Here is a 27,461-nt window from a genome sequence, read left to right as displayed (position 1 = left end):
GCACATACGAATTCAAGAATTTATTTATCTTAGGGCTCATGCACAGGGCCCAGAGATTTTATGGTGGCACATGTTGACCCCTATGGTTCCGTACAATGTACTGTTCTCACCTAGAAGTAATACCACAATTTTCTTTCTGTACAGTAAAGGCCTTACAGCTCTGTAGAGAAAAAAACCTTAAGGAGCCTAGGTCATATAAGTTGAACTGGTTAAATGACATGAATAGCGCTGTCTCCCGGATTCCAGCACGGTTTTGTTTTTTCCTGGATCCCACCCCATTGCAGACTTATGCCCCACTCTTGCGTTGGCTCGCTAAATGCTAATTTGCAGTAGTTAACCAACAGGGTTTAGCTAGCTTTCCTCCCTCTGATGCTGACCAATCAGCACGAGGCAGCTTGAGGGTAGGTCACCCCCGGTGGCCTGACTACAGCAAATTAGCATATAGGTTGCCAACAAAATCAGGAAGACAGTGCTATTCAGGTGAGTTAACCAGTTGAATTTATATGACCTAGTGACCGGTCCTCTTTAATATGGCCATATGCATGAGGACTTAGATCATGCCTATTTCAACCTATTTTTTTGTTTATTTATCAGTCCTTGTCCCCAATAGGGGTAAAATCCTGATCTCATATTCGCAACACTCGACGTCTAATTTCATAGGAGCCCAATTAACCTATCAGTACGTTTTTGGAATGTGGAAGGAAACCTGAGAACCCGGAGGAAACCCACACAAATACAAACTTCATGCAGATGTTGCCCTCTATTTGATTCGAAACCAGGACCCCAGTGTTTTCCAGTTATCTAGTTATGATATTGGCTTTGGTATATACCTAGGAGTAAATGTGTTAGTGTATAAATCATTAGGTTTGTATTGATGGCTAAATGCTATTGGGATTTATTTTTACTTTAATGAAAAGTACTCTAAAGTAGCCTGTGTATTTGAAAGTTAGGCTTCGTTCACATCTGCGTTGGAGGCTCCGTTAGGGGCCTCCGTTGCAGATCCAGCTGAAAATACCGGAAACAATAGCGCAGAACCCAGACACCCCGACGAAAACCAAACGGAACCCATTAAAGTCAATGGGCTCCATCTAATGATACTAGTTCATTTGAGGCTATGTTTCCCTACTCGAAGGTTAAGTATGATCATTATTGCTGATGTAGATAAAATCTACTAAATTGCATCTTATATAATTTCCTGTTTTCCTTCCCCAAAGGTTTTTAGCCTGCTACAATACAAAGTGATTTTCTTATTTACTCATGTATCTATTTGTTTTACATTTCTTTGTTTTTTGCTTAATATTAATAAAGCCCTATTATTATGGAGGCCATACACATAAGATAAAAGTCATCCAAAACACTAATCTTATGTATATGGGGGCCTCCCGATTCTCCCTTGACAGCAAATGTTGGGCGAAAAAGGAATTGGCACAATGGATTTCAACATGCTCAGTTCTTTGTTCCCACAGGAGATAATAATATGCTGCCGAAAAAAAACACTCACACTTGGCCAAACTGAGTTTGCATGTTTATGCTAGCGTTGGAAGACAGCTTCCTCAAGTGTAGTGCCAGCTTAAAAATGGTAGAACGGTATAGTAGCAAAGCCATCAACATACGGACTCTATCATAAATCTTACCTTCTTTTCCCCTTAAATGGACGCTATCATCTGAAAACTACCTATAGTTTATTTTTTTAATTTTGGTAGTGTTTTTTTTATTATTTTTTAATTTGCCACACTAATCACGTATTGCAAATTTTCACCGGCCACGGAGCAATTCCTATTTTGTAGAGAACACTTTTCAGCTTGCGCTGTGTACAGTAGAGTCAACGGTCATCTCATATCTATTGAAGGGCAGGATTACAATGAAAATAACACCAACTATAAAGATGGAGGCAGATAACACAGGATTACACAATTGACAGCTCAGCTTCTTTTCTCCGTCCCTACACAGAGACCTCCACAATGAGTATGCCCACAACACTCTTCCATATTGTCTGACTTCTGTTAGTTCATGCCAGGCACTACTATAGGAATGTTCCATGAAAGGTCCTTCCAGTTATAGCCAAGAAGGCTACAAGACAACAGTACAATTACCACATACATTAATGTATACCCCACATAAGGGTAATAGCATTAACCTGGTAAAAAAAAAAAAGTTCAAATAAAAAGATAAACCAAAACAATTCTGACTAACTTTGATCAAGTTTCCATTATCATATTGGTAATGACGGATGCCATGGTCACAATGTCTGAATTACCTGTCCGTTTCATTGTCCCTTATACCTCGTTGATAATTAACAAAGTATGAAACATTTAGAATTTACTTGCATGGGGGCAGATAAAACCAGCGAGCGGCCAGTCATGACTACAGAATGCAAAATATAGTTTGGCAGCTTTATCTTGGTCTCCTAGCGAGAAACTTCTACAATCTCCTACAAGAATGTTTCCACTGAAACCAAGTGCTTACTAACTTCTCATTTTGGGAACAGCAATAATGCAGCCAGATGACTGCTAATAAAAATAAATCACAAGTAAAAGTTTTCTTTTTGAGAAGTAGATCTTAATAATGTTTAAATTATAACGCTGCATTATGTGTCTATGTTTATGGCTGGTCCGCATTCTCCTGCGATAATAAAGCCTCAGCCGAAGAACGTTTAATTTTCTAAAGAGGATTATTTTAGGGATGCTTGAAGTGTGAAGCGATTAAGAAGAAGGTTTATCTCCATTATAACTTTTTTTCAGACAAACCTTATACGTTGAAATTCCTGTATTTAGCTATTACAATGCAAACATTTTAAGTCTAAGATTTCTAGAAGAGGTCCAAGGGTCCGGATTTAAGATGACTAAATCACTGATAATTTAGTCATCCGGCAGCTGATGGTTGGTCAAAGAGGTAGTAAGTGTCTATGATCACTTAATATTGACTTACAACCAATCAAAAAATGTACTGAACTGGTTAAAATGTACTGGTTCTCATTTATTAAATGCTTGTTATCACTTGTACTTAAAGAGGTGCTCTGGTTTCAGTAAATACATTTTATTCTTTGCATAATAAAAAGTTCTTAATTTTTTCAATATACTTTCTGTATCAATTCATCACCGTTTTTAAGATCTCTGCTTGTTGTCATTCAATAGCAACCTTCCTTGTTTACTTTCAATTAAACTCTGTCCTGGTAATGCCACACAGATTCAGCACTTATTACAGTATGGGTATTAGAGTCCTGAATTTTAACAAATTGTGCACCTGTGTATACATTACATGACAAGGACATATTTATGTCCATTGCTAATAAATAATAAAGGTTTCTATTGAATGCCTGCAAGCAGAGATATTGACAACCATGAGAAATTGATACAGAAATGATATAGGAAAATTGTATAACTTTTTATTGCTATCTGAAACTGAAATACCTCTTTATTGACATTTGGCCAATCATTTTTTTCATTTAGGATAAAACACTTCAATTAAAACTGATAAACTGTGTTATGCCTAGTGTAGGGCTTGAAGGGGCGATGAATTAATCCCTGTGTCATGTACTACCCTCTCAGGCCTTCCTAAAATAAGTAAGTAGTGGAGCAGTCTTCCTGTAAAGTTAAAGGCTACGTAAACCTTTAAAGGGCAATTTTTTTAATAAACAGGTCAGTCAGTGTGATTAGTGCAACTTTATAAATAGTTTTTATAAAAAAATCAGTTGTACATTTTAAGATACAGCTGCTCTGTATTCTCTATACAGAGCAGATGTATCGTTCGCTATGACCTGAATCCGTCAGTCCCGCGGACCTGACGGGTTCAGTGACAGCGGGTCCTGCGTGTCTCTGACACATAGGATCCACCTGTAATCTTTCACATCTAGATTACAGGTGGATCCTTCGTGTCAGAGATACGCAGGACCCGCTGTCTCTGAATCCTTCAGTCCCGCGGACCTGACAAGAACAGGATTTGGTGCTAGATACAGCTGCTGTGTATAGAGAATACAGAGCAGCTCTATCTCAAAACGTAAAACAAATTTTTAATAAAAAAACTATTTAGAAAGTTGCACTAATCACACTGACTGACCTGTTTATTAAAAAAAAAAAAAATGCCATTCAAAGGTTTACATAGCCTTTAAGAATTCTACTCAGTTAGTCCTTAAAGTGGAACTGGAGTTTGCTAGACTGGAGTTCAATTTTATACTGCATTTAGAAGGGTATTAAGCTGACCCGAAACTTCTCTTCTCCGGTCGCAGACCAGAGAGCTACATAGGACAGTATGTTTTTATAGTGGGATGGCTGATACCAGTAAATAATACCTCCCGTGCTCACCTTCTGTTGTTGTGTCAGAGGCACAGCAACTACTGTAGCGGGGTCTGTGGTGATGCGGAGTACAAAAGTTAGCGCATGGCAGACTAATACACTTTCAGTCATGTAGGCAAACCAGTATAAAAGAAACAAAAAAGAAAAAACCTGATCGGACTGCACTCTGACTTAAAGAACAGCAGTATCCAGTAAAATAAGAGAATTCTTTATTCACAATGTCATATATGTAATGTGATTTGGCGTAACATACACCCTTCATCAGATAAAAGAGAAGATCATATACAAAAACTTGCTTCTGAAAAAAAAAAGCAGATCCTTTTTTTCTGATTTCAGACAACCCATTTAAATCATTTGTATACTTTTAAACCTTGTATATGGCCAACAAACTATACAGGACTAGGAAGCCTATGTTACATAAATTAACATTCATCATTGGATCAATAAAACTCAACAAAAATTCAGAGGAAGCGGAAACACGAAACGGGTGTTGGGACGCAAAATGGTATATCTGAGGACTTGGGACCATGGGTAATGTGTTTTATTTCCTTAATTTCAACCCACATAGTGGAGTTATAGGACACAGAATAGATAGTGGATCAGACATAATTTGCCAACAATGCAATGATATCACTATGTGACAGACACTTTTTAAAGGGATATATGATGTGTTGGACAAAGAGTCCCATCCTCTTTCACACCTGTTGTCTTTTTTGGAATCTTTTCGAAAATACCTCATGTTTTCTGTAAATATATTTTTAATTCATATAAAATAAACTTTAAGTTTTACTATACTTGTGGGTAGTATATAACTCGTTTTTTTTCTTGTAGCCGATATATAAAGTTTCTACTAATGTGATATGGAGGGGGGGGGGTATGAGTGCTAATTTTAGATTTAGGATAGATCCAGTCCTGCCATGAAAATTTCCAAAATAAAATAGTATGTTCCCATAAGAAATAATATATATATATATAAACTATTGTGAACTTGTGAACCTTACGTTCCCCTACGGTTTTATTGCACATTAATTTATGGCTGTTGTAACCTACACATATCAGAGAAATCCTTGTTACATCAGAGGCAGGTTTCTTTTTATAGCTTTTCAATGAATAAACATGCCAGTATGATGAGATGCATACACTTCAAGACATATCTTTATGTAGTCTTTTCTCATGCACAGCTCCGCTTCATCATAAACCTGTGGATATTCACTGGATGTGGCGAGATGTAATATTCTATGGGATTTATTTTCAGGTTTCTCAGTCTGACACAGAGTTAACTCCATTACCCTTCCCTGGACTACGTTCTAAAAACTGGAAATTACAGCGAAAGCCTAAGAGGCATGATTCCCCTATTACTTCATTATTTTGTCCCCGCTTTACCTCTGAAGCCTTTTACATTTTAATCTGTTGCTCCTGATTTTTGGTGACCTTATACTACAATAACACCTGTGACATGAAGTTAAATGGAAACTACCGCCGTGTTGGTTATTACTTTCCTATTACAGTACATGCAATTTTTATGATGCAGTAGGCAGAACTAATCGACACTTTTTTTCATCTGGGGGCAAAGTTTCCGTTGGGTGCCCCTTTTCCACAAAATACTGAATACAAATCCCTGTATTTGAAATTATAGTTTAGTTGCCCAATCATTAGAGTGCCTTGCCCCAATGTGGCCACAATGCAAAGTGAGTCTGCTGCCAAAATTGTACATAGTCCCTTTAGTATGATTATAACTATATTAGCTCTTGCTGATGGTGGCAGTGGCACCCGTCACCCAGGGCAGCAGTCTTCCCCTAGCTATACACCAGCAGAGGTACTACTCTGTAATATAATAATTGAATAAGCATGAACAGTAATTTAGTCTTTCTATAACAATTCCCAAAATCATCATTTAAGCTCTGATGCTTGAGTGTCTACCATTTGTCTCCTGCAGCTTCAGTTTCATCCTTTTTATAATTTTTTCTTAGAATTACATCCATTAACTCACTTTCGCCAAAATCTTTAAAATGGTTCTCTCATCATTTCATTCCTATGAACCGCTCACCATCCGATTTAAATCCAATAGACGATTCTTCTCCGAGCATAAACAGTACGGCTGAGGAATAACATGAGATGAGTGAAGACCTCAAACAATGGACCTGGGTTTGGAAACACCATATCTGAACAAAGAGGGGCCAAAAGTGGACAACCTCCTTCAGTATGTTAGTATATATAAAAAACTACATTTATTTTATTACTGTCTAGAACTTTACAGTGATGTCACTTGTATTGGATACCTTGTAATAAATAATGTACATGAAATAAATAGATATGACTGTAGGATGTCTTGTGCCGCTCTACTAAAAAACAATTGAAAGATTGTTATACACTATGTTTATCGTGTTCTGCCACTTTGCATTTCCTCCCATATCTTTCTGCTTCCACTACACTCTCCGATATTGTCAAAGTAGACTTTTGTTAAGCAAGGGGCTAAAATAAACATCTCCTTGCCTCGATCTGGCCCGTGTTTAAACATAAAGAAATAATACATGTGCAGATAAATGCAGCGCGGTATGAAGAAGATTTCCTAGAAAAAAAAACAGTCCATCTGATTTGCTTTTGCTTCTTACTAAGGAATCCTTCTGTTGCTCAGGCTGTGGATAATATCAAAGAACCAAAGAAGAAGTAAAAAATATTCCTTTTGGTCTCTTGCCAAGCGAATAAAAAAATATGATTACTGCTAAACTTGCCAGGTTGGACCCAAAGCAGCTGCTACCTTCTCCTCCATGATCATGCCTTGCATTTATAATCAAACCGCTTCCAAGCTTTAGTTACAAGGTATATAAACTAAATGCTAAAAGTTCATTAAAAGGTTCACACAGTGCGGTTTTAAATGTAATATTTTTTTTTTTTTGCCAAAACCAGGATTGGATTTTAAAGATCTCCTCTTTTTTAGATCCAATCCTGATTTTGTCTTTAAAGAGGCTCTGTCACCAGATTATAAGTGCGCTATCTCCTACATAATCTGATTGGCGCTGTAATGTAGATAACAGCAGTGGTTTTTATTTTGAAAAACTATCATTTTTGAGCAAGTTATGAGCTAATTTAGATTTATGCTAATGAGTTTCTCAATGGACAACTGGGCGTGTTTTTACTTTTTACCAACTGGGCGTCGTCGTACAGAGGAGTGTATGACGCTGACCAATCAGTGACTAATCAGTGTCCTGCACTTCTCAATGTTCCAGCCCAGCATGATCCACAACACAGTGTGATTGTGCAGTGAAAGAAGTAAACACGCCCAGTTGCTAAAAACACAATACACGCCCAGTTGGAAATAAGAGAAAACACGCCCAGTTGTCCATTAGAAAGGCTCATTTGCATACATATAAAATTGCTCATAACTTAGCCAAAAATGATCGTTTAAAAAAAAATAAAAATAAAATACTGTTATCTACATTGCAGCGCCAATCACATGCAATAGGAGATAGGGATTTGATAATCTGGTGACAGAGCCTCTTTAAGGGGATTGTCTCATCTTGAGAAACCCTTTCCACATGTCATATTAGGGATTATGTACGACATAGGATGGGGGTTCCCCGTACAGGATCCCCCTTTATTAGTCAGAGCAGAGAGCCCCACTTTCACTCTGGTGGACCTGGTCTGTCAATGTATTACATAGACAGTCATTTACTTAAAGAAGCACTCTCATCTTTTTTTTTTGAACAATCAATATATGCCAGATATGAGGCAATGAAACCAGCTCTTTATTCATTCCCTTCCACGTTGTGAATTTTGCACTTAATTTCAGGCCGTATGATTACGTTACCCCAATTTTGACAGCCCTTAAATATGTTCAACGGAGGTCAGTCTCACCCTGCGTGGCTGACTTTCGATGAACTACAGCAAAATGTGCCTGTCAGTAATCCCTCCATGCTACTCTTTGCTCCCCCCATTCTCCTCCCTTCTGCGCCTCACATTTTGCTTTTCTCTGTGCCTCCTATTCTATTTCCATCTGCGCCTCTGTCTAGGTTCGCCCTCAGTGTGAGCTAAAAGAAAAGGGCATTCCGGGACTTGTAGAAAAGCAGGCCAGTGCATGGGGCAGCGTAACCACACAGCTGGAGGCTGAGCAGAAAGTGGTAACATGAAGAAACAGTTTGCAATATGGCAGCCAGAAGAGAGCAAGCGAACGGTGATAATCAGGTATAAAATTAGCTATGGCAGTTCTGGTAGACATAAATGAACAAACTGTACAATCAATATGCACAGTGATCTGTAAAAAAATAAAAAAATAAAGTGTGCTTCTTTAAATAGACTCAGGTAATACAACATTTCCCCTGTATGCTAATAATAGCATAGGCTATTATTACAAAGTAATGTAGGGGTTCATGTGTATGCCTTGTGTATACCGGTTTTAGGTAATGTGCCATTAATGGGTTATCCGCCATCTTGGTTTCTTCTTCCCATCTGATATAATTTTCCTAATGCAGTCTTCATTTCCCATGATGCCTCTGGCTTTGTAGAGGCAGAGGAGGTGGAGTCTCATCACATTGCACTTGCTCTGTGTCCCATCTAAGGACAGCAAGTGATAGACCAGTGATATAGGATACACTGAGTCTCTACAGAGTGAGTTCAGAAATTCTATGTGATGCAGCTTCAGCCTGTCTCCTCTGACTCCTGCTAGGGCTAAATCAGTGACATAGAACGTCTGTACTCACACAGCAGTCTCAGTGTATTCCTATGTGATGCAGCTTCACACTGTTCTCCTATGCCTCCTGCTTGTTACATATTATTTCTGTTAGCTCTTGCAAGAAGGAGGCAGTGAGGAGCAGCATCTCATATAAATACACTGGACTCTCTGCACACAGCACTCCCAGATAGTATAGACAGTTAGTGTTGCAGTCAGGAAAGTTTTATAACTCTGCAGCTTATCATTTTAGGGGCTCACCTACTATATCACTGCACTTCTGGTCCCTTATATAGGGCATACATTTAATCTTCAGCAGCACAATATGCATGAGGGGACATACAGAGAAACAAGGATGGTGGAGCTGGGTGGGTAGGAGGTGTGTGATGTGGGATTTGATAGGTGATAATGTAATCCTGCAGTTTACAGGAAGTCAGGCACATTGCTCTGTCTACACTCCAGAGCATGGTTTATTTTGGTGGTCAGACTGAGATCACATGAGACAACTGCCCATAATGAAATGGTTCAAAATACATAGATGCAACTAAGCTGGGAAGAAATAAATAACATGGCTAGAATATTGCTGATGAGTTAGCATGATATGTGTAAAATAGTTTTTGCCAGAGTGCTTATTTAACCCCTTCACGACTGTAATGCGGCTATATACAGTCCAATTGCTGATTCCCCCTTGCAGTTGTCACATATATAAACATTGGCAGTCTGGAACAGGATTTAATGAGTGCAGTGCTGCTTCAGTGTAAGCAGCGCTGCACTCTCATGTCTGCCGGGGCTTTGAGAGCCCTGGAATACACCCCCTACTGTAGATTGCTCCACACACAACCTCCTCTAGGAGCAGAATCTTTTGCCACCCCCCTGTAGATAGCAACCCCCCTTCCTGTAGCTAGTGCCTTCTAAGCTCCCTCTAGGAGATCTGGCTGGGGATTCCGCTACTAGAGAGAGCCCCTGATGTCACTGTTCATTTGGACATCGACATCACGGGCTCTCTCTAGGAGCGGAGTCCCTGGGCAACACTATGGTTGGGGATTCCGCTACTGGAGAAGCCCCAGCGTCACTATCCATATATAGACAGTGATGTCAGGGGCTACTCCTGGAGCGGAATGCCCGGTCAGATCGCTCTGCCCGGGGATTCTGCTACTGGAGAAGCCCCTGGTGTCACTATCCATATATGGGCAGTGTAGATGGAGCGGAATCCCTGGCCAGAGCGCTGCTGACGCTCTGGCAGGGGATTCCGCTTTTATAGCTCGTCCCTGACATCACTGTCCATATATGGACAGAGACATCAGTGACTTCCTCTAGGAGTGGAATCCCCGACCAGAGGAATTCCGCTCCTAAAGGGAGCTACAGTGGTGCTATCTACAGGAAGGGGGTGCCATTTACAGGGGGAGGTGCTATCTACAGGGGGAGTGGCGCTATCTGCAGGGGTTTGCAATTTGCAGGGAGTGGCACTATCTACAAGGGGTGTGGTGCTATCTACAGGCAGGTGCTATATACAGGGGTGTGGCACTATCTACATGGGCACTGTGGCAATATATGGCCACTACCTACATGGGACACTCTGGCAATATCTACATGGGCACTGTGTGTGTCACTATGTGGGCACTATCTACAGTGAGAACTGTGGCAATATGTGAGCACTATCTACAGTGGGAACTGTGACACCATGTGGGCACTGTGGCACTATTTACAGAGGGCACTATGTGGGCACTGGCACTATATGCAGTGGGAAATGTGGCACTATCTACAGTGGTATTGCGTTACTATCTACATGGGCACTGTGATGTTTTCAGGTAGCTGGGACAAACAAACACTAACGAATAAAATTCATCCATTTTTTTTAACTTCCGTGAAAACCGGATGGTAAATGGTGGTTAAAAACGGTTTCGACGGCTGGGAAATGGATTCAAATTTTGAGACACACTGATGCAAAACAGTCATGAAAAACTGACAGTTAAACCATTGTTAAGTGCCCTTTTTTTCACTGTCGTGTGAATGTAGCATTATAGCCCCCTTCACTCTCTGCTCACAGCGATCCAGGGTGACGGCGAAGGAAGAAGACTAGTTGTTACAGAGCTGCAACAGCGTGTGTGTGTGTGTGTGTGTATATATATATATATATATATACATATATATATACACACACATATATATACATATATACATATAATATAGATAAATATATATGAAACATTACAAAACAATTGTTTTTTTTAACATTTTTTGTGTTTTGTCTGCTCATAATAAAAATTAAAAGCATGAACTTAAACTAATCTAGAAAATGAAAGCCTCATAAGTCTTGTTAAAAAAAAATAAGTAAAAATAGTTGTGATATTCAAAGCGGTTGCAAAGATATTATCGTATAAGGAAGTGCATATCAGAAATGAAAAATTTGACCTGGACACAGGGGCATCAATGACCCTTGGTCATGAAAGTGTTAAAGACTCCAATTTCTCATTAAACAAATTCAATACAATATCGCGACATGATAGCAAAAACCCTTAACAGGCTGTAATGAACATCACAACCACTGGGTGGCTATACATAGTCACATATATAAACATCTTGTGTGTATCATGTTTTTTTTTTTCAAAGCTGGTCATCTTGCACCACACATCCCAGGATATGTTGAAATATGAGAAAAGGAAAGGAAGAATTCATCATGTATATCATATCTCTAGTCTGGAGGTACTCTATTTAACCACCTGGTGATTATCATGTGCTGTGCTCGTTCCGCAGGAAAAAGTCAAAAAGGTTTCGAATGAGCACAGTTTGGGGCAAAAGTATGACTGCAGATTGAAGTGGAGCCCTATTTTAGCAGACCTAGCATGTGCCGGGGTGTGCTGGTTCTCATTAAAGAGACACAGCTGGTATGGAGCCTTACAGGCAATGCTCCATGGGAAAGAAAGTATGCAAATTAGTTTATTCTAGGAGAAGGAAAACAATCCCTCTATTGGAGGTAGTTCCCCTATAAGTCGATGTCCACTTACAAAGGAGCCTTGAAAAATGACTAAGGATTTGAGCTGTCTACAGATGGGGTTCTCTTAATTTTGGAGGACATTCTGGCTTGTCTAAAATCCCTAGTCCTGTTTCCAGGCTTCTTTGTGGATCCAACACTAACTTACAGGGAAGCGTTCTCCAATAGGTGGCAGTAGAGAGATTGTTTTTCTTCTCCTGGAGGAGAAATACCTTGCATATTTTCTTAATAACTTTGTCGCATGTTACGCCTTCTTGTTCCTTATACTTCAGTCTTAATAAATCCCCCCGGTAGCCTGTTCTCTACACTACACAACTTTCTACCTGCTCTGTACACTGCACCACTGGTTTTTGATTACTGTCCTGCACTGCTTACTCTCTATTCTACATCAAGTTCCTAGCTGCTCTCCGCACAGCACTTTTTCCACCCTTTTTCCAGCTGTTCTCTATACTGCACCCGTTCTTCCTGCTCTCCATACTACACTATACCTGCTAGCTATCACCATAATGTCCTGCTTTCTGCCTGTTATTTATCCTGCACTCAATATGACAATGCTTGCCTGTTCTCCATACTGTGCCACCATTTGTCTGTTAACATATAATGAACAATATTTCGATCCTATTTGCTTTTCTTCTTTTCTGCATACTGTACTAAAGGTTGCAAAAACAAAAGTGACTACTGCCCTTACAACATAAGAAAAATACATATCAAATACTCCAATTAGGCCTCATGTACATAACCATAAGGGATTTTACTGTCCGCAAATACGAATCCGACGGCTACACATCCGTAGCCATCCACAATTGCGGAAGCACCCATAGACTTCTATAGGCGATTCCATGCCGCAATTGCGGTCAAGAATAGGACATGTTCTATATTTTGCAGATCATTTTCACGGCACAGACACACATCCGTAAATTTACGAAAAGGTGTTCGTGGCCAATAGAAATGAATGGGTCCGCAATTCCAAAATAAGGTTGTGTGCATGGGGCCTAAGACTAATTTGTTGGTATGTTTGGAATATAAGCAAAACGGGAAAAAAAAGCAATAAAAATATTATTTTCAACCTATTTTTACACATGATAGAATTAGCTGTGGCAATAACCTAGAAATTATGTCACAGCTCACCCATACATCTTCTGAACAAATGTATAAACTGCATTCTAAAAATATATGAGCTGAATCCACAAAAAGCCAGCGGTGCTTATACACACGCACAAACTTGCACAAACTTACACACACACACACACACACACACACACACACGTCACCCCTAGATTGCTAGAGAGCGCATGAAGACAATTTTAAAGGAACAAGCATTTCAATTCTAGGAGATTAGTGCAGGATCGTCTATGGACAAGCATCAGCGTATCCAGGCTCTTGATATGTATTGATTTGTGCTGAATTAAAGTCATGTTCTGCTCAATTAAGGGAAACGATAGAAAAGTACTCTGCAATCAGGAAATGTCTTGGCTCCAATTTCACACAGAGGAAATCGTTTTTTTTCTGTTGGATTCTGTATGAATTTCACAGAAATATATTTTGCCATGTTCCACCAAATTTCGTATTGCGGGGCTATTCTCCTCTAAAAGCATTGATTCTAGGGGAGAGTATCTCCATACAGACAACTCCATGTGACGCCACATACCGTAGGCTGTCATCTGCGGCCTGCGGGACACAGAGCCGCTAGTATAGGCTCTGCTCCGAGACTCTGGAATTCCCTGACATCACTGTCCACATATGAACAGCGATGTCTGGGGCTGCCCCAGAGCCGGAGTCCGGTGCAGAGCGCTAGTACAGGCTCTGCTCCGGGACATGTTTGGACACACAATGTCTGGGGCTTCCCCAGAGCCGGAGTCCCGTGCAGAGCGCTAGTATATGCTCTGAGACTCTGAGGAATTCCCTGACATCGCTTTCCATATATGGACAGTGTGTCAGGGTCTTCCCCAGAGCGGAGTCCCGGGCAGAGCGCTAGTATCGGCTCTGCTCCAGGACTCTGTGGAATTCCCTGACATCGGTGTCCATATATGGACAGTGTGTCAGGGTTCTCCCCAGAGCGGAGACCCGGGCAGAGCGCTAGTATCGGCTCTGCTCCAGGACTTTGGGAATTCCCTGACATCGGTGTCCATGTTTGGATACACGATGTATGGGGCTTCCCCAGAGCTGGAGTACCGGGCAGAGCGCTAGTATAGGCGCTGCTCTGGGACTCTGGGGAAGCCTCTGACATCGCTGTTCATACATCGACAATGATGTCAGGGGTTTCCCCAGAGCAGGACTCCCAGTGATGTCAGGAGCACAGCTGGAGTCCCAAGAAGAGCCTACTAGCGCTCCAGCCTCCAGCTCTGGGGTTGCCCCTGACATCTCTGTCCATATATGGACAGTGATGTCAGGAGCAGAGCTGGAATCCCAGGCAGAGTGCTAGAAGCGGCTCTGCTCCGGGACTTCAGCTCTGGGCAAGACCCTGACATCACTGTGGCAGCATCTGCGGAGGGCACATTGGCAGCATCTGCGAAGGGCACTGTGGCAGCATCTGTGGAGCACACTGTGGTAGCATCTACGGAGGGCACTGTGGCAGCATCCACGGAGGGCACTGTGGCAGCATCTACAGAGGGCACTGTGGCAGCATCCACAGAGGGCACTGCGGCAGCATCCACAGAGGGCACTGCGGCAGCATCTACAGAGGGCACTGTGGCAGCATCTACAGAGGGCACTGTGGCAGCATTTACAGAGGTAACTGTGGCAGCATCTAGAGGACACTGTGGCAGCATCTACAGAGGGCACTGTGGCAGTATGTACAGAGGACACTGCGGCATTATCTAGGGGTGTGTTGCATTATCTACAGAGGGCACTGTGGCATTATCTAGGGGTGTGTTGCATTATCTACAGAGGGCACTGTGGCATTATCTACAGGGGGCACTGTGGCAGCATCTACAGAGGACTATGTGGCAACATCTACAGAGGGCACCGTGGCAGCATCTACAGAGGACACCATGGCAGCATCCACAGAGGGCACCGCGACAGCATCCACAGAGGGCACTGCGGCAGCACCCACAGAGGGCACAGCGGCAGCACCCACAGAGGGCACAGTGGCAGCATCCACAGAGGGCACAGCGGCAGCATCCACAGAGGGCACAGCGGCAGCATCCACAGAGGGCACAGCGGCAGCATCCACAGAGGGCACTGCGGCAGCACCCACCGAGGGCACTGTGGCAGCACCCACCGAGGGCACTGTGGCACTATCTAAAAAGGGGCTGCCCAATCTTTGCATGTGTGTCTGCCAAACGCTGCTAACTGAGCCGCCGGACTGCATTTAGCGACGCTAAAAACTGGAAAACTGGATTGTTGAAATAAGCACGTGGAGAAATATCTAAAATTTTAAACCTAGCGGTATTATTATAGTCATGTAGTATTAGTATTATAGTAATATAGTGTTATAGTAGATCAAATAACTAATTGATTAACAATCATTTTGTATTGTATCAAATTTGAATGTAATGCGGCCCGTTAACTTCCCATTTTTTCTATATGCGGCCCACTTACCCGGCCGAGTTTGAGACCCCTGCCGTAGCCTATAAAAAAAACAAAAAAACAATGCTTTGTACACTATGACCATTACTACACCATCCTTAATATATATCCCAGTCTAAATGGGAGTAAAAAAAAACAAGTATTCTCACTCATAGTTGCCATAAATTCAATTCACATTAATGGAGGGTAGGCTGCTGTAAATGGAGGCCTGCATTCTGCAGAATTTAGAGGGAAATATGGAGGAAACGTAAGGAATTATTATTTCCCCACTGTTACTCTGCTCTATCATGATCTGGCTCCCACTAATAGAGGTAGTAATTACAGTAAAATAACTATAATTGTTTATTACTCTTTATGCGGTTCTTATAGGTTAAATGAAGGTAAACATCCATTTACGGCTATAGATTTCATACGAGGATTTTAGTTTTGTCTTATGGAAATCTAGCATACAGTAGGTTTTCAGGTCTTTGTTTGAGCCTGTTGTAGTATTATGTTTCTGGTAATTACTGGACTGTTATTTCTTATTTAATTATAGCCATTAGACTTCTGAATTGAGCCAAGGGTTTTTACAGTCAATAGATTGGCAAATACTGTGATAGGTAAACAGCTACAGAACACTTGATAAAACAGTTTAGTCGTCAAGTCTTGTAATGAACAGTCTTGAACTGCATGTCCACTTTTTATCATCATTTCCTTTCTGGGTTTAATATTCTGTACTTAGTCTTTTTTTTAAATAAAAAAAAAAAAAAAAAAAATATATATATATATATATATATATATATATATATATATATATATATATATATATATATATATATATATATATATATATCTTTATAGTGGCCGGAGTTCCATTTTTCTGATACATAGCTCCAAACTCCCTGCATAGATATATATTCTGGCTTCCTGTAGCCACCACTATGTGCTTACTGCATACTGTATACATATTGTTTAATGTATAACCAGCTGTAAGCCCCTATACATAATCATAATTACAATAGCAAACTTCATTTTTACTGAAGATTCCCTTTGAAGACCAATTACACAATATATTGTTAGCAAATGATAAAAATGAAATGTGCATTACAAGGATAGACTATTGATTTCAAAGCTCATGCAGTGCCTTATTTCTCCTGTGTCGGCGCTGTAGGGGAATTAAACACTTGCTGCCGAGTTCCCCTACAGAATCCTGCTGATTACTAGCTGCCCCAACAGAGTTACAAACTATGACCAGTTTGTTTTCGCTGGATCCTTCTAACAAAAAGGATTGTAAAAAGTGAAAATCACTTTTAAACTATTTAAAGGCTACCTCCAGATAATGACAAATGAAAGTCAGAGATGGTAATAAGAGGGATTGGGAGGGGAGGCTAAACTGTAGCACCCGGGCCCTAATGCAAAATCTATAACAGGGCCCCCAATCTATCATGTGCCATTTGTAATACTAGTGTCTTCTTATGTGGCAGAGGAGCAATAGGGCCTCTCTGGTACTAATGGCCAGGTGTGAATGCTAAATCTGCATCCCTATAGCTAGGGCCCTAGAAAAGGCTGTGACGACAACTCATACTTTTACAGAAAAAAGGGACAAAAGGAGTAAAACAATATAAAATGCCATTGCTTGAGTATGCTGTGGATTTAATGAGGAACATTCTCTAAAGCCATTTCAAAACCACAGCAACAACATATCCCCATTAACTTACGCTGTACATCTGGCCACCAGTAAAATATGATGTCAGCGCTCTAGGTATCCAATATGTTACTGGGGAATTCTCACGTGATTTCCCTGGTCCCTCATAATCTTCTGGTTTTAGAACTTTATTAACTATGAGTAGGAGCGTTCATTATATTAGGTGTGATTGTTAGAATGTGCCTAGTAATAACTTTTGCAGAATGTATTAGTATTACCAATCCATATCCGTAATCAAAAAGTGACTATTTGTGCTATTATCACCCTAGATATAGACTACAGTACCTAATACCACTGGTCCGTATTACCGGAGCCAACACAAAAGGGAAGGATCAGAAAGGCTACTTGTGGAAACAATCGACTTATAGAACCGGTATGAGTCTATATACCTAATACCAGTATAGCGTTATAATCCAGTTTCATAGGCAGAGGTCCGACTCCTAGGAAACAAATGAGCCCACTGATTTTAAAAAGGATTTCCACCCAAAATATATTGACTTAATTCTATTCAGTTGCGGCTTCTATTTGTGCAAAAGTGAGAACATGAAGTGCAGCCACATTGGTTGCCACATTTAAATCTGCTATGTGAACAGGTAAAAAAAATAATCAGTTTCTTACAAGTAATTCAAATGTGTACGTTATGTAAAGAAAAAAAAAAAAAAAAAAGCTCAGATCTCTGCAAATAAATAAAATATAATTACTAAACTTAGTCATCCTAACTTCTGATTTACTAGTACATGGTAATTTTAGATATTTTGGGTGTAAATTCTCTGTAATGGAGCGTGACGTTCATGCAGTATTTTTTTGTCTGGCGCAGGGTGACGTCCAGAATTAGGGCCTGTTCACATCACCGTTCGCTTTCCGTTCCAGGGTTCCGTCGGAGGTTTCCGTCGGGTGAACCCCGCAACGGAAAGTGAAAGCACAGCTTCCGTTTCAGTCACTATTGATCTCAATGGTGACGGAAACATCGCTAATGGTTTCCGTTCGTCACCATTCCGGCAGGTTTCCGTTTTTTTGACGGAATCAATAGCGCAGTCGACTCCACTATTGATTCCGTCGGAAAACCGGAAACCTGCCGGAATGGTGACGAACGGGAACCATTAGCGATGTTTCCGTCACCATTAGCGATGTTTCCGTCACCATTAGCGATGTTTCCGTCACCATTGAGATCATTGGTGACTGAAACGGAAGCTGTGCTTTCACTTTCCGTTGCGGGGTTCACCCGACGGAAACCTCAGACGGAACCCCGGAACGGAAATGAACGGTGATGTGAACAGGCCCTAACAACTGATGCATCAAATGTCAAAACTGCTCCTATAGAAAAGCACGAGATCATTTCTGAGCATCAGTTTCTGTTTCAAACAAATCAGATGGTGACTACACTGCATCTCCCTGCCGCTGTGCACACCAGAGTAGTCACCAAGTAGACTGGAGGTGTGTACTGATCCCACCCACCAGCCAATCCACCTCCTTCTATTCTCAAATGAAGATGGTCATCGGTCTCCCACAATACACAGAAGTGTACAGTGAGTAAAGTATTTTAGTCCTTTATTAAATAAGGAACATGTTTATTATTAGAAAAATATAACTTGGCTGTAGTCCTAACCTGTCAATGATGTCGTCTACCACCATGACTTAAATGCCATTTACAGCTGAGCCTTCTCTTCTCTGCTCTTTTGTCAATGACTCAGCCTGTCAGACTTCACTGGACAAACCTCAATGACACAATCTTAAGAGTGGACAAAGATTTGAATTCATGCAAAAAAAATTATGTAAAACATAAAAAATTTTTTTTTCAAAGTAACAATTTTATCTTCCCACACTCAAAACTATTTATGAATTCTATTATCCCTTTATAAAAATGAGACAAATTATTTCATTGCGCTACTTTAACCCTCTAGTGAATGATTGTTTTACTCTTTAATTTTATGAAAATATTAGAATAGAAAAAAATTTACGCAATAGGACTTTTTTACATCTGCGTTGTAGGCTCTGTTAGGGGCCTCTGTCACGGAACCACCCAGAAACAATACCACAACATGCTGCACTATTGTTTCTGGCAAAAACATTGACAAAATGAAGGAAACCCGATGGAATCCATTAAAGTCAATGGGTTCCGTCAGGCACCGATGGTGTCCGTCATGCAACGAAACCGGCACTTTCGGTATTTTCAGTGTTCTGCTTCTATGTTGAAAAGAACAAAGGAAATACAGACGAAGCTGTGAACAGGCGCTTACTTGAATTTGATAGACAAGGCTTTCCTTTGGCTAGAATTGTATGATATCAAGACTATTATGATCATGATATTTGTAAAGCTACACTGATTCAGGGGTTATCTAATGAATTCCACGCCATTTTTAACTTCTAGGCGGCCCGGCAATCAGAAGAACGCTGCAGCTATGGCTTCATGAACCCCAGGTGATCAAAAAATAGCCGGCTATGTAATACATGGTCAAATGGGGTTCGTCAGAACGAGAGCCACTCTTTGTGAGACTCTCCGTGCTAGCTAATAAAGGTGAGTCATGAGTGAGTGACACCCCCTTTATGAAAACCATATGCCCTGATATAATCTTTAAAAAAAATATATAATTAAAACTTTCGGAAAGCTCTATCACAGGAGTGTTTTATAAAAAATAAAAAAAAATTGTATTATTATTTTTCGATTTTTAATTTATCTCACACTTTGCACTATTACGATCAGAGTGTGGATACTACAAGATATGCAGTATATGGTATCGTGACAGCAAAATTATTTATATATGATATAACATTTCCGCATGGATTTTCTGCACATATTAAGAAAAGCTGAGTTCATAATTTGGCACAATTTGCCACAATATCAGAATATGACTGTAATAAACCTACTGAGCTATCTTAACTGAGTAAAGAATTACTAAATGTCACTATCAGCTCTGCTACATAATATAAGGGCAGCAGTATTTATATAGTATTCGGTATATAAATTCAGTGCAGCAGTCTGTATATAGATTATATGGAAATTGCTGCTGGGCAGCCCTGCTCCCATGCCTGTAAGTTAAAGAGGCTCTGTCTCCACATTATAAGTGCCCTATATTGTACATAATGTGATTGGCGCTGTAATGTAGATTACAGCAGTGTTTTTTATTTCGAAAAACGATAATTTTTGACGGAGTTATGACGTATATTACCTTTATGCTAATGAGTTTCTCAATGGACAACTGGGCGTGTTTTACTATATGGCCAAGTGGGCGTTGTACAGAGGAGTGTATGACGCTGACCAATCCGCGTCATACACTTCTCCCCATTCATTTACACAGCAGATAGCGATATAGCTATACCGCTACGTGCAGCCACATAAACACACTATAACATTACTGCAGTGTCCTGACAATGAATATACATTACCTCCAGCCAGGACGGGATGTGTATTCAGAATCCTGACCACTTCTGTAGCGTCTCTGTGATTTACAGCACAGCACAGCGAGATCTCGCTGTAAATGACAGCTTACAGCGTAATCTCGCGAGACTATGCCTGCTGTGCTGTAAATCACAGAGAAGTGCAGAGAAGTGGTCAGGATTCTGAATACACATCCCGTCCTGGCTGGAGGTAATGTATATTCATTGTCATGACACTGCAGTAACGTTATAGTGTGTTTATGTGGCAGCACATAGAGATATAGCTATATCGCTAGTGCAGTGTAAATAAATGGAGAGAAATGTATGACGCGGATTGGTCACTGATTGGTCAGCGTCATACACTTCTCTCCACAACGCCCAGTTGGCCATATAGTAAAACATGCCCAGTTGTCTGTCCATTGAGAAACTCATTAGCATAAAGCTAATATAGGTCATAACTCCGTCAAAAATGATCGTTTTTCTAAATAAAAAACACAATGCTGTAATCTACATTACAGCGCCGATCACATCATGTACAAGATGGGCCACTTATAATTTGGTGACAGAGCCTCTTTAAAGGAGTAGTCAGATCAAGACGACCCCTTTTAAAAACTAGCCTGAAGATCAAGTGAAACCAAGGGTGCGGCTTCAGAAAACCCCAGGAGATCAACATTAATTTACTAGGGAAAGCTTTGGTCGGTTATACAATTGAATGACTGACCATGTAATACATGGATGAACCAGGTCTGCCAGTGTGAGAGCTGCTCTTCGGTAGTAGATCTCCGCTTTGACTAATAGAGGGGGGTTCCTCTGCTCTGACTCATAGATGGGGTCCCAAGCCCTAATAAGGTATAGGGATGGGAGTTGTCTTCATGAGACAATCTCTTTAAGGTCCGTACATTCTGCTCCTGATATCACACAGTACAGAATATAGTATAAGGGCAGCACACAGTATGGGACACTGGTATTTCTGGTGCATGCTCTTCTAGACCAAGAATACTACAATCATACTATGTAAATACAGTAAATCTAATCTTCAAATCTCTCCCCTCTCTCTCCATTAAAAAAAACCAACTTATTTGCACAAGGGTGATTATTGTTGGAGACGCTCGTAATCGTCACGTCTGATTGATAATCGCTTAGCAATATTGTTTACTTCAATTTTTTGTCACTTTCTATTGAGAAATCAACAGCCTGCGTAAGGGCAGGAATACGTTTTCATGTGTATGGCATACACAAAGTGATTTAAACGCAAAGCAAAAAAACTTTTACAAGGGGACTTCATGTCAAGACCCAGAGACTAAGCAGCAAGTGCCAAACTATGCCTAAAAGCATTATTTAAGATGATACTTTATGAAAACAAAAAGATAAAAATATCTTCCTAATTCAAAAGGAACATTTTACATTTTCACAAACTGCTCCTAAAAACAAACCATTTAATACATATTTTTTTTAGCCTTTAAACACGTAACATAATAAATGCTGTGTCCACCTCTGCAACCATTTTTGTACTCCACCTATACATCTAAATGAAAAAAGAAGCAACTTTGTTAATAGTCTTAATTAAAATTCTCCCACCTTTTGTGCACACAGCCCCTATGCAGACCTATATGTCTACATAGTTACAAATAGACCCTGTGTAGTCAGATCGTTATACTCTCTTCCATCTATACCTTATTTTTAACTTATATTTAACAGGTTATGCAAAAGTTGGTATATATGGAAGAGATTAAAACTGCAATGTAATATTAAATAGTGTTTGTTTGTAGTCTATTTCCATGAAAACACATAGGTCTGCATTGGAGCTGTAAACACAAAACAGGAGGAGATTTTTAATCATGACTTTAGCAAAGTTAAATTGGAGCAATACAGAATTAAAGGAGAAAACTGAACATAACCTTTAAGATAATAACAGTACAAGGGCTGCCATTTGGGGCAGCCTGTAGTCTGTGAATTTAGTGATCACATAAATAGCTCCATTGCCTGAAGGAACAAGGAAAAAGCCTATTCCAGCATTGTATTGGGAGAATACAGACTGCCGTAAACAGCACCGTATCCTACTAATGGAGGCTGCAAATGATGCCTACAGGGAGGCAGGAGAATGTTAACGCTGGGTTATTAATGGAATTGTTCCCGCTTGTTTCTGATTCTGATTTTGATTTTGATTCTGATTCTGATTGGATTGATTCTGATAATATGCAATTGCTGCAATTTCTTATTATGTGCTGCAAACTGGCGCATCATTTTATCATTACAGCGAATGCAACCTATATTTTTACTATCAATCGGTGACATTTTCACATCAATTATTATAATAACTTCTCATTGACAATAATACATTCATATAATTACTGGCTAAATGGCAGAATCAGCTGTCAAGAATTCTCATTTCTAGTTCTTCCGTCTTCTAATATGGCAGGGGGGCTATGGGTTCCTAGGGCACAAGGGCCTGGGGGTGACTCAGAACCCCCTATATCTACACCAGATATTTTTATGTTATTGAAAATGTTCATAAAAAAATGTATGTGAGGTACTACATATGTTTTTTTTTGCATTTTATTTCATTATATTCAATAGGAAAAATGATGCAACAAAGAAGACAAAATAGGAAATATTGATAAAAGCAGCAGTGCTCTAGATTAATATATTCTGTGTATACTAGATTACTGTGGTCGCATCTGCAGAAGTAAGGGATGAGAGGGGGTTTACATGTGCTTGTCTATATAGTAGGATAAGTATATTGGTCCGTATGGACGTATTTTTTGAATATGGATGAGCATCTATAATTGCATATGAAGATTATAATTTTTTAATGTCTCATATTATAAATCAATAAACAAGAAATCATTTATTAAAGTTGTGATTGTAGAAACCATATAAGTAACACTATCAATTCTGGGAACGTACACAAACATTGTATACAAAACAGTTTGTGCAACTGAAATTTCTAAAAAAAACACTCCGAACACATTCAAATAATCATTTTGGGTTCTTTTCTGTAAGGGAAGAAAAAGAAATAAAAAAAAGTAAATAAATGGAGTTGAAGATGATTTATGAAGCTGTGTGCTGATCACAAGTGAAGTCCTTCTAAAAAAGCTCTGAGAAACAAAGGGAAACATATGTTTTGTTGTGTTTTTGTATCATTTCTTTTATGTTTTTGGAGTATAACAAACTCAACCACAGGCATGTCACAGCTCGAGCAGATGCATTTCCATTCACGGTGCCAATAGAGGTTTACAGAATTTCAGTTTCAATTCTAATTTCAAGGAACTTTCTAGGTAACACATATAATGCAGTGTTTATAGCCTGGAAATCAATGTAATTTCTTATTCATTTCATTTCTGGTTTGTAAAAACATTTTTGTTTATACAGCTTTTATGCACACCTCCATGGTTACAGACTACAAACCAACCATGTGCTCCTGGTGTTATGTGTTAGTCTCTTCCATTCGTGCCTGTTCTTGCTGATCTCATGTCTGTTGGTTAGCAAGAGGAGTAGGCAGAGGTGTGCATAAGAGCTGTATACAATAAATGGTAGAATTATTATAATCAAGACTATACACAAAGTTGATTCATTTTTTTATTTTAAGCCAGTTGCACAAGACCGAGTACCACTCAGGCCATTTTTCACGGCATCCGAGTGGCACTCGATAGTTTTCACTGACCCATTCACTCTAGTGGGTGAAACGGGTCGGTGAAACCGGACCCGACTTTCCGATCCATGGAAAGATAGGACTGGACCCGGCCGGCACACACGGTTGTGTGCATGAGGCATAAGATGCAATAAAAACATTTCAAAACCGGATATGCCCTTTAAGGTGTACCCAACAATTATCTGGCCTAGGATTTTTGTTGGCATATCCCATGAATTTCAACAGGATCCACAGGCAATCTAATGTATATGGGTCTGCCACACAGTCCCCTAATATTTTTTATCAAGAAGAAACCCAGCAGGATAGATTTGAACATGTCTGATCCACTGTTTCCCCCATAGATAAGTGGCCTCACAGGGGTCTGGTAGCCCTTACCCCCCTTTCCATATGCACATCATAGAAAAGCTATTTATTAACTAGAGGTGTAACTAGGCTTTTCTTCAGTTTGCTGCCCTAGCTCTGTAGCTTAATGCCCTGGACAAGGCAGAGTGGCTTGTAGGTGCTCCACTGGCACCCAGCATGCATAACCTGCCAGCCTACTTTTCTCCACAACTATGCTAGATGATCTTCCACACAATTGTAGAACAGTAAACAGTATAATAGAAATACTTTTGTTTTGCCATGTTTCTGGCATTGCTACTTTCCTGTGTTTATAGGGGTTGTCACATAGTATTCCACAGATCAAAAATGACATGGGTCTGTAGTTATATCCTTCCTTTTCCATTCAGTTTTCTCGATCCTACTGCCCTGCCTGTATAATTGCGAGTATTCACTATAGTTATGGCCAGAAGGATGAGCAATATAACAGGTTCGGTACAGATAGGTGAGTCATACTTTGCTGCAGAACATGGAATTGTGGGTAAAACAATGATATAAAATGTAGGTAATATGAATAGTTATGTCAAAAAGTAATTACCATGATAAAGCAATGGGCACCTGAGGCTGAAATGTATGGCGATCTCTGGAATGGCCCTTTAAAAGCTCAAATTCATAAAAAATATTGTTGATGCTATTAAATATCAGCAAGAATATCACCTCGCAAGCAACACTCATACAGATCTACACATAACTCCTTCCCATAACCTTTACCCTTCTTCCGTCCAGCTTCACCTTATGTCCATTTAAACTTTTCAATAAAACATGAACAAGATCTTTTTGTTCCATATTATGAAATATAGAAAGCAGAGAGCAACAAACTCTCTGAGCAAGAATTTGTGGTCGCTGGATATGACGGTGGGGGCTTTGGGAAATAAGCACAAATTGCTTTGTTGACTGTAAGAAATTCATCTATAATTCAAGCGTTTGCAGTTGAAAGGAAAATGCAAATCAAAAATGTGCCAGAAAACAGATGGGAAGGAAGCATTAATTGGGCGATTGGTTTATTGGTGATAAAATGCACCCAAGAAAACCACAAGTGCTAAAGTTCTGGTATACATCTTCTCTAGTGCCTCATGGGAGAGCAGTAAAATAAAAGCTTGTATGCATAATTCTGCATGACTGCAATTACATAAAGCAAAACGGACCCCCCCCCCCCACCACCACATCTCTCCATTGCGGTCCAAGGAGGTCCTGCTAACCTGAACATAAACCTGTTATAAAATGGTGTTCACACAGTCGTTGGAAGGCAAGGCAAACAAATGAAACTTCCTCTACTTCACTTTCTTATTCCTTTTCTCTCACTAGGATGGTTATTTTAAGAGAAGTATCAATGGAAGTATGGAAGAACTATCCAATGTGTTATGTTCTTGAGGGTTTCATTCACACAACCATTCATCTGTACGACTCTTTTCTTATGTTTAGGAGTACCTTCAAGTGTATCCATCATTATCATTTATTTTGCATAAATCAGTAGTATATATGAATATGTGAAACTTATTAGGGGAAAGTGCTATCTTTCTTAAACCTCTTCAGTCACCCAAAAATATATTGGATTAATACAGTAAATTCTAGGTGGGGGAAGGGAGCTGCAGTAATTGCCTGTGTGAGATTCCTGCTGGGAGAGTGGAGGGGGAAAAAAAAATTATGAATTGAAAATAATGAACAATTATAGAAATGATGCAAAGGAAGAAAAAGATCCAAAATATTCAGGTTATGCACAACACTTCCGGCTGGACAACATATACCGTAATGCACATCTTAAGCTGCTTAAACAGGTGACTGGTTTTGTTTTGTAAGGATACAGATATCTGAAATTTACAGAATCCTGGAAATCCTATATATATATAAAAAATAGATAAATAAAACCATCAGAACTAAGGAAAGGCATGGCTTCAGTAGTGCCAAGTGGCTTCTCATTCTCATCTCAGTGCCAGTCTGGTCATGAACTGCAGATGCCAGGCTTGTCGGTAGGTAACACACTACTATAAACCTGAGCTCTGAGCTTGTAGTGGAGAGGCAGTAAAATGTCACATAACAGACTATTATAGCTCATGACCATTCCAGCACATGGTAAAAAGCTCAACTCAATAATACTGAACTTACCGATTGTATACCCTTATCTTTTTCAGCTAGGGTTGAGATAATGTGTCTTTCAATGTCGGCAGAAAGGTGCTTTGTACACTAAGAGAAAAATATTCCTGATAATGAAACCTCTCCGCCACACCTTTATGCTATTGAGCTTCAAGGAGAGTTCTTTCAGAGTGAAGAATATCCTCTGTGCCGCCTTCTGACTATGGTTTGGAGAATAGGAGAAAAATACATGCAGTGTTCTGGTCACGGCACCTGGCTAGAACGTACTGATTAGACGTAGATTATCATAAGTTTCTTTTTACAGACTACGCGTTTCAGGACCGAACTGGTCCCCTCATCAGGTCAAAAACATATCTGCTCCCTCTGGAAATATTGCAACATTAACAAACAAAAGCTGAAGGACACATTTCAAGAGTCACCACACACTTCGTACCTACAAAATTTAGGGGGTGACAAAAAAGCACTTGGCCCTTCTTTTTGCGTAATAGTGTCATATGACGGAGGATACAAACTGATTTTTTTAGTAATAGGCAGTGGAAATAGTTATCATTTATATGATCTACCAGTGTTTTCCAAACCTGTCCACAAGGAACCCCAACAGGCTATGTCTCGAGGATGTCCTTAATGTTGCACAGATGATTTAATTTGTTTCACTGAATCAATAATTAGAACATGTGTTTTGCTCTTTGAGAAATCCTAAAGACATGAAGCGTTGTGGTCCCTTAAGGACAAACTTGGGAAATACTGATCTACAATATTTACATTCGGCACACCACAACCATAGACTGTTCAAAGATTCCCCT

The 27,461-nt window shown here is 39.9% G+C and overlaps 1 protein-coding gene across 5 annotated transcripts in view; it reads right to left on the bottom strand.

Moving 5' to 3' along the window:
- The window catches only part of PLCB4 (phospholipase C beta 4), a 263,547-nt gene that overhangs the window by 171,412 nt on the left and 64,674 nt on the right, over positions 1-27,461 (bottom strand). Inside the window, exon 3 of one of the 5 annotated variants that reach the window (XM_075863064.1) lies at positions 6,283-6,390. The exons of the other annotated variants lie outside the window; for them this stretch is intronic. The gene's annotated coding sequence lies outside the window, so the exon portion shown is untranslated. The remainder of the gene's footprint in view (positions 1-6,282; positions 6,391-27,461) is intronic. 5 annotated transcript variants of the gene reach the window in all.

This window comes from Rhinoderma darwinii, chromosome 4 (assembly GCF_050947455.1).
Source record: "Rhinoderma darwinii isolate aRhiDar2 chromosome 4, aRhiDar2.hap1, whole genome shotgun sequence".
NCBI lineage: Eukaryota > Metazoa > Chordata > Amphibia > Anura > Rhinodermatidae > Rhinoderma > Rhinoderma darwinii.
The sequence above is the reverse complement of the archived record's forward strand: the minus strand, read 5'-3'. Positions and strand labels throughout refer to the sequence as shown.